Here is a 12,386-nt window from a genome sequence, read left to right as displayed (position 1 = left end):
TTCCGCCAAGAAAATCTTTCTGCCGCCAGGCGCTGCCAAAACCTGCTTTTCTGAGACGGTGCAGTGAGGCTGTGGCCTTCTGAAATGGCGGTTCGGCTCCAATTAAAGGGGAGGATGCACTGCCACTGCCGCCATGTTTTTTCTTTGTCGGCGGCCTGTATGTGGGGCCGAGAATTATTCCCCCACGTTCTTGGGTGCTCGGCCGCTGGTCTGGTCGAAACCCTCCCTGGTGACCCAGTGGAATGAACTTTTAAAATTGCACAGGCTCTCCCCTTTAAGTGAAGGGGAGAGCGTGATGACGCAACGCCATGATGACGTCATCAGTGCTACACTGATGACTGACAGTGGCGGACACTACACCCCACTCCAACTTCGGCCCCTCTAGTGTGCTCACCGCCGCACTACTGCCCCTATTATGAGCGACTTCCTGTCCGCCTGAAAAAAAGCCAAAGAGCGGAATTTCGCTCAAGAGGCCACCTCAACCACCATGACGGTAAAAATACTAGAAACGGGATGCATGCGGCCCCGTTTCTGGCGGTGGGAAATTTCTGCCCCCCAGATTTGAGAAAGTAGATAAAGGTCCAATTCTGAGGTCCTTGAGAAGAATAGGGACAATTTTAACCCTGGCCCTGCCTAACGAATTAGTAGGTGGGGGCTGCGGGGCAGGCGGTTAAACTAACTGTAAAGGACTTACTGATCTGTTCCCACTTGCGTTCCTGCTGGCCACCATTTTAACTACTCAATCTTTTTTGTTAACGGAGGAAGACGGGACCTCAGGAATACATGCAAAAAGATGACATTTTAACGTGAAATCATGGAAGTCCTGCTCAGTGCCCCAACTTGTCAGTAAAATCTAGTGGATTGGTCTCTCAGGAGCATTATTTAAAGGGGCATCACCAGCAGGTAATTGGATCAGAGGATCTGTGTGCCATTGTGCTGTTAGGATTTCAAGGCTTGTTTCCAGTTTCCAGATTGTAATATATATAACTCCACCTGTGGACTACTGTGGCAATGCAGTCAGTGCTATGTGCAAATAAAGAGGGAACAGGTCATCTGACTAGAGTTCTGGAGTATTCTGCCATCTTAAGGCTTGTGTGTGTTTGTGAGTTGTACTAAAGATATAACAATGGTGACGAGAATGGGATAAAAGGAAAACAAAGCTGAAATTTTTGTTGGTGGATGATTCAGCCAACCGACAGAGAGACTTTGAGAGCTTCTCTATTTTGATTAACAGCTACAAATCCAAGGTAGATTACAAGCACACTTGTTTGAACTGCCAGAGCCCAGATGGCTGCACCTATGGGAATAATAGGGCATTTGGGGGAGTTTCAACATGACCGTGAAAGTTTCGGAGCAAACGTGGAGCGGCTAGAAATGTTTTTCGCTGTAAATAATGTCATCGAAGTCCTCAATGATGAAAACTATAACCGGGTGGTGTTGGAAAGACAAAAGGCTATTTTCTTAACTGAAGCAGGGCCCGAGGTGTATGAAATCATGAAAAATTTGCTTGTGCCTGTCAAGCCAAAGGATACAACTCTTCAGCAGATTTCAGCACTACAGTCCTGAGCCCCTGGAAATTGCTAAAAGTTATCGTTTTGGAATACGAGATCAGTTAACTGAAGAAAATATCAGTGAGTACATTGTAGCATTAAAAAAGCTATCTATTCACTATAATTTCAGAAACTTTCAGGGCTGAGCACTGAGTGATCGCTTTGTTTGTGGGCTGAAAAATGATGCGATCAGAAGAAAGTTATTGACATTTCCTAATTTGACTTTGATTTAGCTTGTCAGACAACTATGTCAATGGACATGGCCGATCAATATTCCCGAGAATTTCATACTAGTTCCAGTCATCAGACAACCGAGGTAAATCGCCTGCAGGTTAAAAGTAAAAGGCAGTTGGGCCCCAAGGTCTCAGAAACTGGCAATGGTAACAGAGCATTGAAGTTCTGTGCCTGGGATAACACATTGCTCAAAGTTGTCCATATGTGAAGGCAGAGTGTTTCATCTGCAGGAAAACTGGGTATCTTGCGAAGGCATGCCAACTGAAGGGTAAAACTTTCAAAGCTATAAGTAGAAATCCACAGAGACTACATAGCATGGAAAAAAAACAACAGGACGAGGAGGTTTTAGAGCTACACATCATCAGGAGCATGAGGTTAACTAACAGCAATTCGAAAAGTATCATAATCCACATAGATGTTGCAGGAATCAAGATACCCATGGAAATCGACACTGGTGCATCCATGAGTGTAGTACCGGAGTCGCTATTCCTCAACAAATTGCATGATTTCCCATTGGAGAAATCCAAGATAGAGCTGCGAGTCTACTTGGGGGAGAATATTCCTGTGGAATTTCAATTTCAAAGCTTGCCTCTATTAGTAGTGGCAGGAGACAAGCTTGCCTTACTAGGAAGAAATTGGTTGGAATCACTGAAGCTGGATTGGAGTGAGATTTTTCATGTTGAAAGGATGATGTCATCAAGAATTATCCAAAGGTGTTCTGCAAAACAGGAAGTCCGATCCAAGGCTTCAAGGCAAGTGTCAGGGTACAGAAGGACGCTAGATCGGTTTACTGCAAGCTACGACCCGTACCATATGCACTCAAGGAGAAAGTTGAGCAAGAACTCAAAAGACTAGAGACGGAGAACATTATTTCTAAGAATGATCTATGTAATTTGGCTACACCCATTGTTGTTGTACCTAAGTCCGATGGTAAGGTAAGATTGTGTGGTGATTATAAAGTAACCGTAAACCAGGTTCTAGCGGGCAAATGTAGAAGATTTGTTCACAACACTGACAGGTGGTCAGATCTTCTCAAAGTTGGATCTTGCCTACTTACAACTTGAACTAAATGAGGAGTCCATGTCATGCTTGACTATAAATACTCATCTAGGCCTATATCAATTTAATAGGCTACCGTTTGGAGTGTCTTCTGCCCCTGCCATATTCCAAGGGGTGATGAACCAGGTTTTGCAACGAATTAAAGGGTAGTATGTTACTTAGATGACATACTAATTTCAGCACCAAGTAGGCAAATTCATAATAACATATTGAATGAAGTCCTCAAATAGCTAGAGAAGCACAGAGTACGAGTATCTGCTCGCAAGTGTGAGTTATTTCAAAACTCAGTGGACTACTTAGGGTACAGAGTAGACAAAGATGGTTTACATCCAACCAAGGGAAAGCTGGATGCAATCAGAAATGCACCCACTCCCAAGAATGTCACTGAACTTCAAACATTTTTGCGTCTTTTGATCTATTATGGGAAGATCCTACCAAATTTGGTTGTAGTATTACATCCACTGAATGAACTATTGAAAAAACAGGTCCATTGGAAGTGGTCAGAAGAATGCAATACAGCATTCAAGGAGTGTAAATGCAAATTGGTAGCGAGCACCATGTTAGTTCACTATGACATATCTCAGGAGATCAAGCTAGCATGTGATGCCTCTCCGTATGGAGTTGGGGCAGTGATCTCTCTCTCATGTACTACAAAGTGGGGAGGAGAGACAAATTGCTTTTGCTTCACACACTCTCAGTGCCAGTGAGCGTAATTATGCACAAATCGAAAGGGAAGCTTTAGCATTAATTTTTGGAGTCAAGAAGTTCCACAAATACTTGTATGGTCGTAAGTTTACCATCATTATGGACCATAAGCCCCTGACAGCAATCCTCCATCAAAAGTCCTCAGTTCCAACATGAGCTGCAGCCCGAATGCAGAGGTGGGCTTTGACTTTGTCAGCATATAATATGATATTGAATACAGATGATCAGCTGATCACAGTGATGCTGATGCTATGTCTAGATTGCCTTCCCCACCACAAGGTACACCCGATAGGGAAGAAGTGTTTTATTTTTCATACATTGATGAACTGCCAGTCACAGCTGAAGAGATTGGTAGAGCAACCAAACGTGACCCAGTTATATCAAAGGTGTATGATTATATTGCAAATGGCTGGCCAAACCAGGTAACAGACAAAGATGTTCAACCATTCTTCATTCATAGGAACGAATTATCAGTTGATAAAGATTGTATCATGTGGGATGCAAGAGTGGTTATAACAAATAAATTCAGGTCCAAATTATAAGGAGACCTCCATGACCAGCACCTGGGAATGTGTTTGACCAAGAGTTTTGCACACAGTTACTTTGATAGAGGTAGAGTAAAAGGGAGAGAGTTCAAATGGAAATCAAGGGCATCCCTTGGAGGAAATCTTTCCTCAGGACCAGCCTCGAATGAGTTTAAATTTGACACCATGTTTGGAAGGTTCAGTTTGAGAGTGAATGTATCCTCTTCAAAACAGAAAACAAATGGTTAAGCTTGATTTGTAAATATGGCAAAATAAGTCCATATCTTTTGTTATGTATAACCATGCAAATTATGTATGGTGATTATTTTGTTATAATTACTTCTTTATTCAGTAGGGAGAAGTGTAATATATATAGCTCCACCTGTGGACTACTGTGGTACTGCAGCCAGTGCTGTGTACAATAAAGAGGGAACAGGTCACCTGGCTAGAGTTCCGGCATGTTCTGCCATCTTAAGGCTTGTGTGCGTTTGTGAGTTGTACTGGAGATATAACACAGATCATAGGATCATATGGAACAAGAGTCGACCATTCAGCCCCTCAGGCCTGCTCCGCCATTCGATTAGATCATAGCAGATCTGAACCTCAACTCCATTTGCCACCTTTGCTCCATATCCCTTGATGCCCTTGCCGAACAAGAATTGTGTCTTTATGATTTTCTTTGTCCTCAGTAAGCTCTACCTGCTTATCATGGGTGCTATTATTGCCTGTTTGATTTGGATGGAGGAAAAGCTGAAGAGCAGCAGCAGAAGCCTTAGGAACTGGCACAAGCAGCAGCGAGGCCTGCTAGAAGACGGCAGGTGAAAGGAGGCTGTTCATTAAATGCAAATAGGAGCGCCTCTGCCTGCATTTCCTGATCATCATAGGCAGTCCCTCGGAATCGAGGAAGACTTGCTTCCACTTTTAGAATGAGTCCTTAGGTGGCTGAACAGTCCAATATGAGAGCCACAGTCCCTGCCACAAGTGGGACAGATAGTCGTTGAGGGTAAGGGAGGGTGGGACAGGTTTGCCGCGCATTCCTTCTGGTGCCTGCACTTGTTTTCTGCATGCACTCAGTGATGAGACTCGAGGCACTCAGCGCCCACCCGGATGCACTTCCTCCATTCAGGGCAGTCTTTGGCCAGGGACTCCCAGGTGTCGGTGGGGATGCTGCATTTTATCAGGGAGGTTTTGAGGGTGTCCTTGTAATGTTTCCTCTGTCCACCCTTGGCTCGTTTGCCATGAAGGAGTTCCGAGTAGAGCGCTTGCTTTGGGAGTCTCGTGTCTGGCATGCGGACAATGTGGCCTGCCCAGTGGAGCTGATCAAGTGTGGTCAGTGCTTCAATGCTGGGGATGTTGGCCTGGTCGTGGACGCTAACGTTGGTGTGTCTGTCCTCCCAGGGGATTTGTAGGATCTTGCGGAGGCATCGTTGGTGGTATTTCTCCAGCGACTTGAGGTGTCTACTGTACATGGTCCATGCATTTGAGTATTATAGGAGGGAAAGTATTACTACAACCCTGTAGTCCATGAGCTTGGTGGTAGATTTGAGGGCCTGGTCATCAAACACTCTTTTCCTCAGGCTGTCGAAGGCTGCACTGGCACACTGGAGGCGGTGTTGAATCTCCTCATCAATGTCTGCCTTTGTTGATAAGAGGCTCCCGAGGTATGGAAAATGGTCCACATTGTCCAGGGCTGCGTCGTGGATCTTGATGATTGGGAGGCAGTGCTGTGTGGCGAGGACAGGCTGGTGTAGGACTTTTGTCTTATAGATGTTTAGCGTAAGGCCCATGCTTTCGTCTGCCTCAGTAAATACGTTGACTATATCCTGGAGTTCAGCCTCTGAATATGCGCAGACACAGGCGTCGTCCGCGTACCGTAGCTCGACGTCAGAGGTTGGGGTTGTCTTGGACCTGGCCTGGAGGCGGTGAAGGTTAAACAGCTTCCCACTGGCTCTGTAGTTTAGTTCCACTCCAGTGGGGCGCTCGTTGACTTGTTGACAAGCATGGCAGCGGGGAAGATTGAGAAGAGGGTTGGAGCGATGACGCAGCCCTGTTTGACACCGGTCCGGACGTGGATTGGGTCTGTAATGGATCCGTTGGTAAGGATCTCAGCCTGCATGTCATCGTGGAGCAGGCGAAGGATGTTGACGAACTTTTGGGGACATCCGAAACGGAGGAGGACACTCCATAGACACTCGCGGTTAACAGTGTCAAAGGTCTTTGTAAGGTCGAAGAAGGCCATGTATAAGGGCTGGCGCTGTTCCCTGCATTTTTTCTGCAGCTATCACGCTGCAAAGATCATGTCCATTGTGCCCCGGAGGGGGCGAAATCCACACTGTGACTCCGGGAGAAGCTCCTCAGTCACAGGGAGAAGACGGTTGAGAAGGACTCTAGCGAAAACTTTCCCAGTAGCTGATAGCAGGGAGATTCCTCTGTAATTGTCGCAGTCGGAATTGTCCCATTTTTTAAAGATGGTCACAATCACTGCATCTCTGAGATCTCCCGGCATGCTCTCCTCCCTACAGATGAGAGAGATGAGGTCAGGTATCCGCACCAATAGCGCCTCCCCGCCATACTTTAGCGCCTCCGTAACCTTGTTGTTCTTGAGCTGTCTTATGGCTTTTCCTCCCTCGTGCGAGGTTGGGGTTTCATTGAGGTGGTGGCGGGTCGCATGCTGCGGGATGGAGTCGAGAACTCTCGAGTTAAAGGCAGTCTCGATTGAGGATGTTATGTCTTTAATATTCTTATGAATGACTCCACGACGTCTAGTATTGTACTTGAGCTGTTGTGACCTTAGTCCCATTTATTGTAACTCCAGAGTGAGGCACAAGCATGGTGGGCAGTTTTTTATACTGTGCCCTGCACACCTATCCAGGTGACCCTCAGGTCTCCCACCGCATTGTTATCTGGTGGCACACCTTATGTGACTATACAGTTAGTATATATGGTCTAGATACAAGACATCACTTCCCCCCAAGTCTTTAATGCAAATTGACTCGTACATTGACGGTGACCTGGGCTTTGCTCTTCCTGGTTGACCAATGGAGGGTCGCTTCTAGCTTGGGTAGGTTGGTAGTGAGATTTGTTGCCAGTGGAGGTCCCCATGGTTTCTGGTTGTGAGTCCATGACTACTCCATTCTCCCCCCCACACAGAGATCATGCTAATGGCCCGTTACATGCAAGTTGCATTCAAGTTCATCACATGGGTTTTACATTTACATCTTGGTACATTTGTTGGGTGGATTACACTTACATGATCAGTACAGGTATATCAGTACAGGTACACAAGGACAGTCTCGTTCCAGCACGGCCAGATGAGATCTGGGTTGTCTGGTGGCGGTGCAGCGCCCCATGCTAGTGGGTCTGTGGGCGAGGTGAGCTCATTTTGCTCGAGTTGCCGGAGCTCAGGGCTCTTGCCGTTTCTCCTAATGTCGGGCAGCCCAAAAACAGCTGATGTGTTTGTGACCTCCCTGTCCTTTTCGTTTGCACAGTGTTGCTGCTGCTCCCTGGGAAGCGGTCTGAGCGAGTGAACATTTCCTCTAAGCGACGGTGAGGTGGCCTCATCTTGTCTAGCAGTTCGCAGGGGACTGCTGACTCACTTTCCTTGAGGGCACTGTTGTGAGCACTCTCTAGTTTGGGATCCTGGCTGGTCAAGGTCCCATTCAGAGGAGCCGTTGTGGGTGATCCTTCGCTCTTGGGCATTGCCGTGGTGGCGAGTGGGTTTGTGGGCTGTGCCTTTTTCACCGGGTGGTGGATGACGGTAGCCAACTGCGAGCATAGGCGCAGTTTACTGTTTTTGGCATGTGGCGGTTCATGCCATTGGGTGCCTGCAATGTTAAACCGATCTGAGGCAGTGTATTGCTACTGGTGCCTCTGCTCTCTAATCATGTGGAGCTCAGGCTAAAACGCTCGAAGTGCGTTTTCCTGACGCCAGAAGTGGAGTTCCTGGGGAGAAGAATCGCGGCGGGCGGCATCAGGCTCACTGATTCGAAGACGGAGGCAATCAAGAACACATCAAGACCACAGAACGTGACGGAGCTGCGGTCGTTTCTCAGACTCCTGAACTATTTTGGTAACTTCTTACCGGGTCTTAGCACATTATTAGAACCCCTGCACTCTTTACTGCGTAAAGGAGGTGAATGGGTATGGGGTAAAAGCCAAGAAAATGCCTTTGAGAAAGCTAGCAAGATGTTATGTTCAAACAAATTGCTTGTGTTGTACGATCCATGTAAACGTTTGGTACTAGCATGTGATGCGTTGTCATACGGGGCCGGGTGTGTATTGCATCAAGCTAATGAATTTGGGAAATTGCAACCGGTTGCTTATGCATCCAGAAGTCTGTCTAAGGCTGAGACAGTATGATCGAAAAAGAAGCGTTAGCGTTGTTTACGGGGTAAAGAAAATGCATCAATATCTGTTCAGGCTCAAATTTGAATTGGAAACCGACCATAAGCTGCTTATCTCACTCTTTTTCTGAAAGTAAGGGGATAAATACGAATGCACTGGCCAGCATCCAGAGATGGGCGCTCACGTTGTCTGCATACAACTACGCCATCCGCCATAAGCCAGGCACAGAAAACTGTGCTGATGCTCTCAGTAGGCTGCCATTGCTCACCACCGGGGTGGAGATGGCACAGCCTGCAGATTTAGTTATGGTAATGGAAGCATTCGAGAGTGAGCAATCACCTGTTACCACCCGACAGATTAGAACCTGGATGAGCCAGGACCCTTTACTGTCCTTAGTAAAAACTATGTGGTCCACAGGAGTTGATCTAGTGTCCCGTTAGAGATGGAGGAAGAAATAAAGCTGTACCAGCGGGGCAAAGATGAAATGTTTATACAGGCAGACTGCCTCCTATGGGGTAATCAGGTAGTTGTGCCAAAAAATGGCAGGGACACCTTCATTAGTGATCTCCACAGCACCCACCCAGGCATCGTAATGATGAAAGCGATAGCCAGATCCCACGTTTGGTGGAACAGTATCCATGCAGACTTGGAGTCCTGCGTGCACAAATGTAATACATTTTCCCAGTTAAGCAATGCACCCAGGGAGGCGCCACTAAGTTTATGGTCCTGGCCCTCCAAACCGTGGTCTCGGGTCCATGTCGATTATGCAGGCCCATTCTTGGGAAAAATGTTTCTTGTGGTTGTAAATGCGTACTCCAAATGGATTGAATGTGTGATAATACAGGCAAGCACGTCCGCTGCCACCATTGAAAGCCTACAGGCCATGTTTGCCACGCACGGCCTGCCTGATGTCCTTGTAAGTGACAATGGGCTGTGCTTTACCAGTGCCGAATTGAAGGAGTTCATGACCCGCAATGAGATCAAACCTGTCATGTCTGCCCCGTTTAAACCAGCATCCAGCGGTCAGGCAGAACGAGTAGTTCAAACAACCAAACAGAGCTTGAAAAGGGTAACTGAAGGCTCACTACAGACTCGCTTATCCCTGCTTAGTTACCGCACAAGACCCCACTCGCTCACTGGGGTTCCTCCCGCTAAACTGCTCATGAAAAGGGCACTTAAGACAAGGCTCACGGTAGTCCACCCTGATCAACACGAACAGGTAGAGAGCAGGCGGCTTCAACAGAATACATATCATGATCACGCAAATGTGTCACGTGAAATTGAAATAAATGATCTTGTATTTGTGTTGAATTATAGACAAGGTCCCAAGTGGCTTGCTGGCACTGTTTTGGCCAAAGAGGGGAGTAGGGTGTTAACATAGAAACATAGAAACATCGAAAATAGGTGCAGGAGTAGGCCATTCTGTCCCACCAATACAATCCACCCTTGATTGTCTTGCTTACGATCAGTGTTAGCTAACCACCACCCTATCCGGCCATCCCATGCTGTGTTTGAGGATGGAAGTAGCACAGTCACAGATAACGAGACACAGAGACTTGCCAGCACGAGTTGGTAAGTCACCATTTTTGGCAGAATTCCTGTGGGAGGAAGCATAAGTATATTAATTTCAGCCTCGTTTAGTCAATTTACCCTTGTCAAACAGAGAGGAATATCTTGACCAGTCAGGAGAACCCAATAGAGTGTTTCCTTCTCCTTTCGCTAAGATTTCTCCTGCTTGTAAGGGTTTCTGGGGGTTCTGCACCCACACTTTTCCGTCTTCACAAAATGTGTCCTGAGTCTGATTTTCTTTTTCAATAGTAGGGACACTAACTTTGCCTAACATGTGGCTTATGGGAATGGTCGGTGATTCAGATTGCGCACTGCTTGCGGTAGGACCTTTAACCACCCTTGCAATGTGTTAGTGGGAGTTAATATTTTAATCTGTTGCTTAAGTAGTCCATTCATGCGTTCTGTTAACCCTGCAGCTTGCGGATAGTAAGGTATGTGAAACATCCAATAGATCCCGTTGTCTACCGCCCACTGTTGCACTGTTTGACCTGTGAAGTGCGACCCATTATCAGACTGTACTTCTGCTGGCTCACCGTCGTATGTGATTAAATTCTCCAGTCCTTTAATCGTACTTTGTTGATTCGCTTTAGTCACTGGATAAGCTATCAAAAGTCCAGAATAGGTATTAACAGCAGTGAGCAAATATTGGAACCGTTGTTGCAATGGTAAAGGTCCTACATAATCAACTTGCCATATTTGTGCTGGTTGAGTCCCTCTCTTAATATGAGCACTGGGTTGTCGTTGTAGGGGAAAATGCTTCACCTTTTGACAAATTTCACAGGTGTTTATGATCTGTTTAACACCGTCCGCAGTCAAATGTAACTCCCTATTTCGTGCCCATTGTATCGTACCTTGAATGCCCAAATGTCCAGATTTGTGGCGGGCCCACTTGCCTATGCCATATTCTTCCTCTTCCGCCTCTTTGACAGCCCGTACCCGGGCTATATTATCAACGGTGTTATTATATTCAGAGGTCTTTGAAGTGTTTTTCATGTGAGCGTCCACGTGATATACAGTTATTTTCATCTTCTGGGCTTTGGACCATATTTGTTCCCATCGGTGCTTTCCCCACAAGTCTTTCCCAGTTATTTGCCAGTTATGTTCATGCCAGTTTTGCATCCAGCTCGCCATGCCATTGGCTACCGCCCATGAGTCAGTATATATGTGTACTTGTGGCTGTTCCTCTTCTAACACAAGGACTACAGCTGCTTGTTCTGCTAGCTGGCTGGAGCCTCCCACGCCCTCATCATGCACAATTGTCTGGGTTTTTGGATTGAAGGCAGCGGCTCGCCATCGCCGAAGGCTGTTTCGCCAGACCGCTGAGCCATCTGTGAACCAGGCATGGCTACACTCTTCAGGTGTTAACTGTTCAAAAGACACGCCCCAGGAGATCGGTGACTCTTGGGTTAAACTGACAGACGACTGTAAGTTCACTCTCAGCTGTTTGTGGGTATTCAGCCACATGCTCATGTAGTTGGGTGATTCCTTCTTTTCCTTTACTTGCTCTGTCGGCGATATACCATTTCCAGCGCACTATGGAGCTTTGCTGCGCTCGCCCGACCTTGTGTGTCTCATTTTCTGAGAGAACCCAGGATAAAAAGGGTAGGTCTGGTCTTAAACTGACTTTGTCATCCCCTGTCTGTCCTTCTGTTTCTGTTAGGGCCCAATAACACGCTAATAATTGTTTCTCAAATGGAGTGTAACGAGTAGCAGCATCTGTCAATTTTCTAGACCAGAACCCTAATGGTATACGGGTGCCATGTTGAACCTGCCACAAACTCTATACTGCAGTATCATTGGTAACGGATACCTGTAGCTCAAAAGACTGCCCAGGCACTCGCGGGGCTAGGGGTAAAGCTTGAGCTATGGCTTCTTTGGCTGCATCAAAAGCCACTTGTTGTTCCTTTTCCCACTCGAAGTGGGCCTTTTTTCGTGTTACGGCATACAGCGGTTTTAATAGCATCGTGAGGTGAGGTATGTGTCTCCTCCAGTAACCCAATAGTCCCACGAACCATTGTGTCTCAGTTCTATTCGTGGGGGTGGCCATTTCTTGAATTTTATTCTTCACAGACTTGGGTATGATGCGCTCACCCCGAGACCATTGGATCCCCAGAAACTGGACAGTCTGGCTAGGGCCCTGCACCTTCTTCGGATTTATCTCCCAGCCCCTGTCTCGCATGTGTTGGACTAAAGTAGCTAGGGCTTCTGACACCACTGCCTCGGTGGGACCCCTTATTAGTACATCATCGATGTAGTGTGCCAGTGAGACATTAGGAGCCAACCGTGCACATGTCCAGGTCCCGGGCCACCAATCCGTGGCATAGGGTAGGGCTATGTAGGTAACCCTGAGGTAGGCGATTAAATGTGTATTGCCTCCCTTCCCTAGTGAATGCAAACTGGT

This window comes from Pristiophorus japonicus, chromosome 8, assembly GCF_044704955.1.
Source record: "Pristiophorus japonicus isolate sPriJap1 chromosome 8, sPriJap1.hap1, whole genome shotgun sequence".
Lineage (NCBI taxonomy): Eukaryota > Metazoa > Chordata > Chondrichthyes > Pristiophoridae > Pristiophorus > Pristiophorus japonicus.
Note: the sequence above shows the minus strand (reverse complement) of the source record.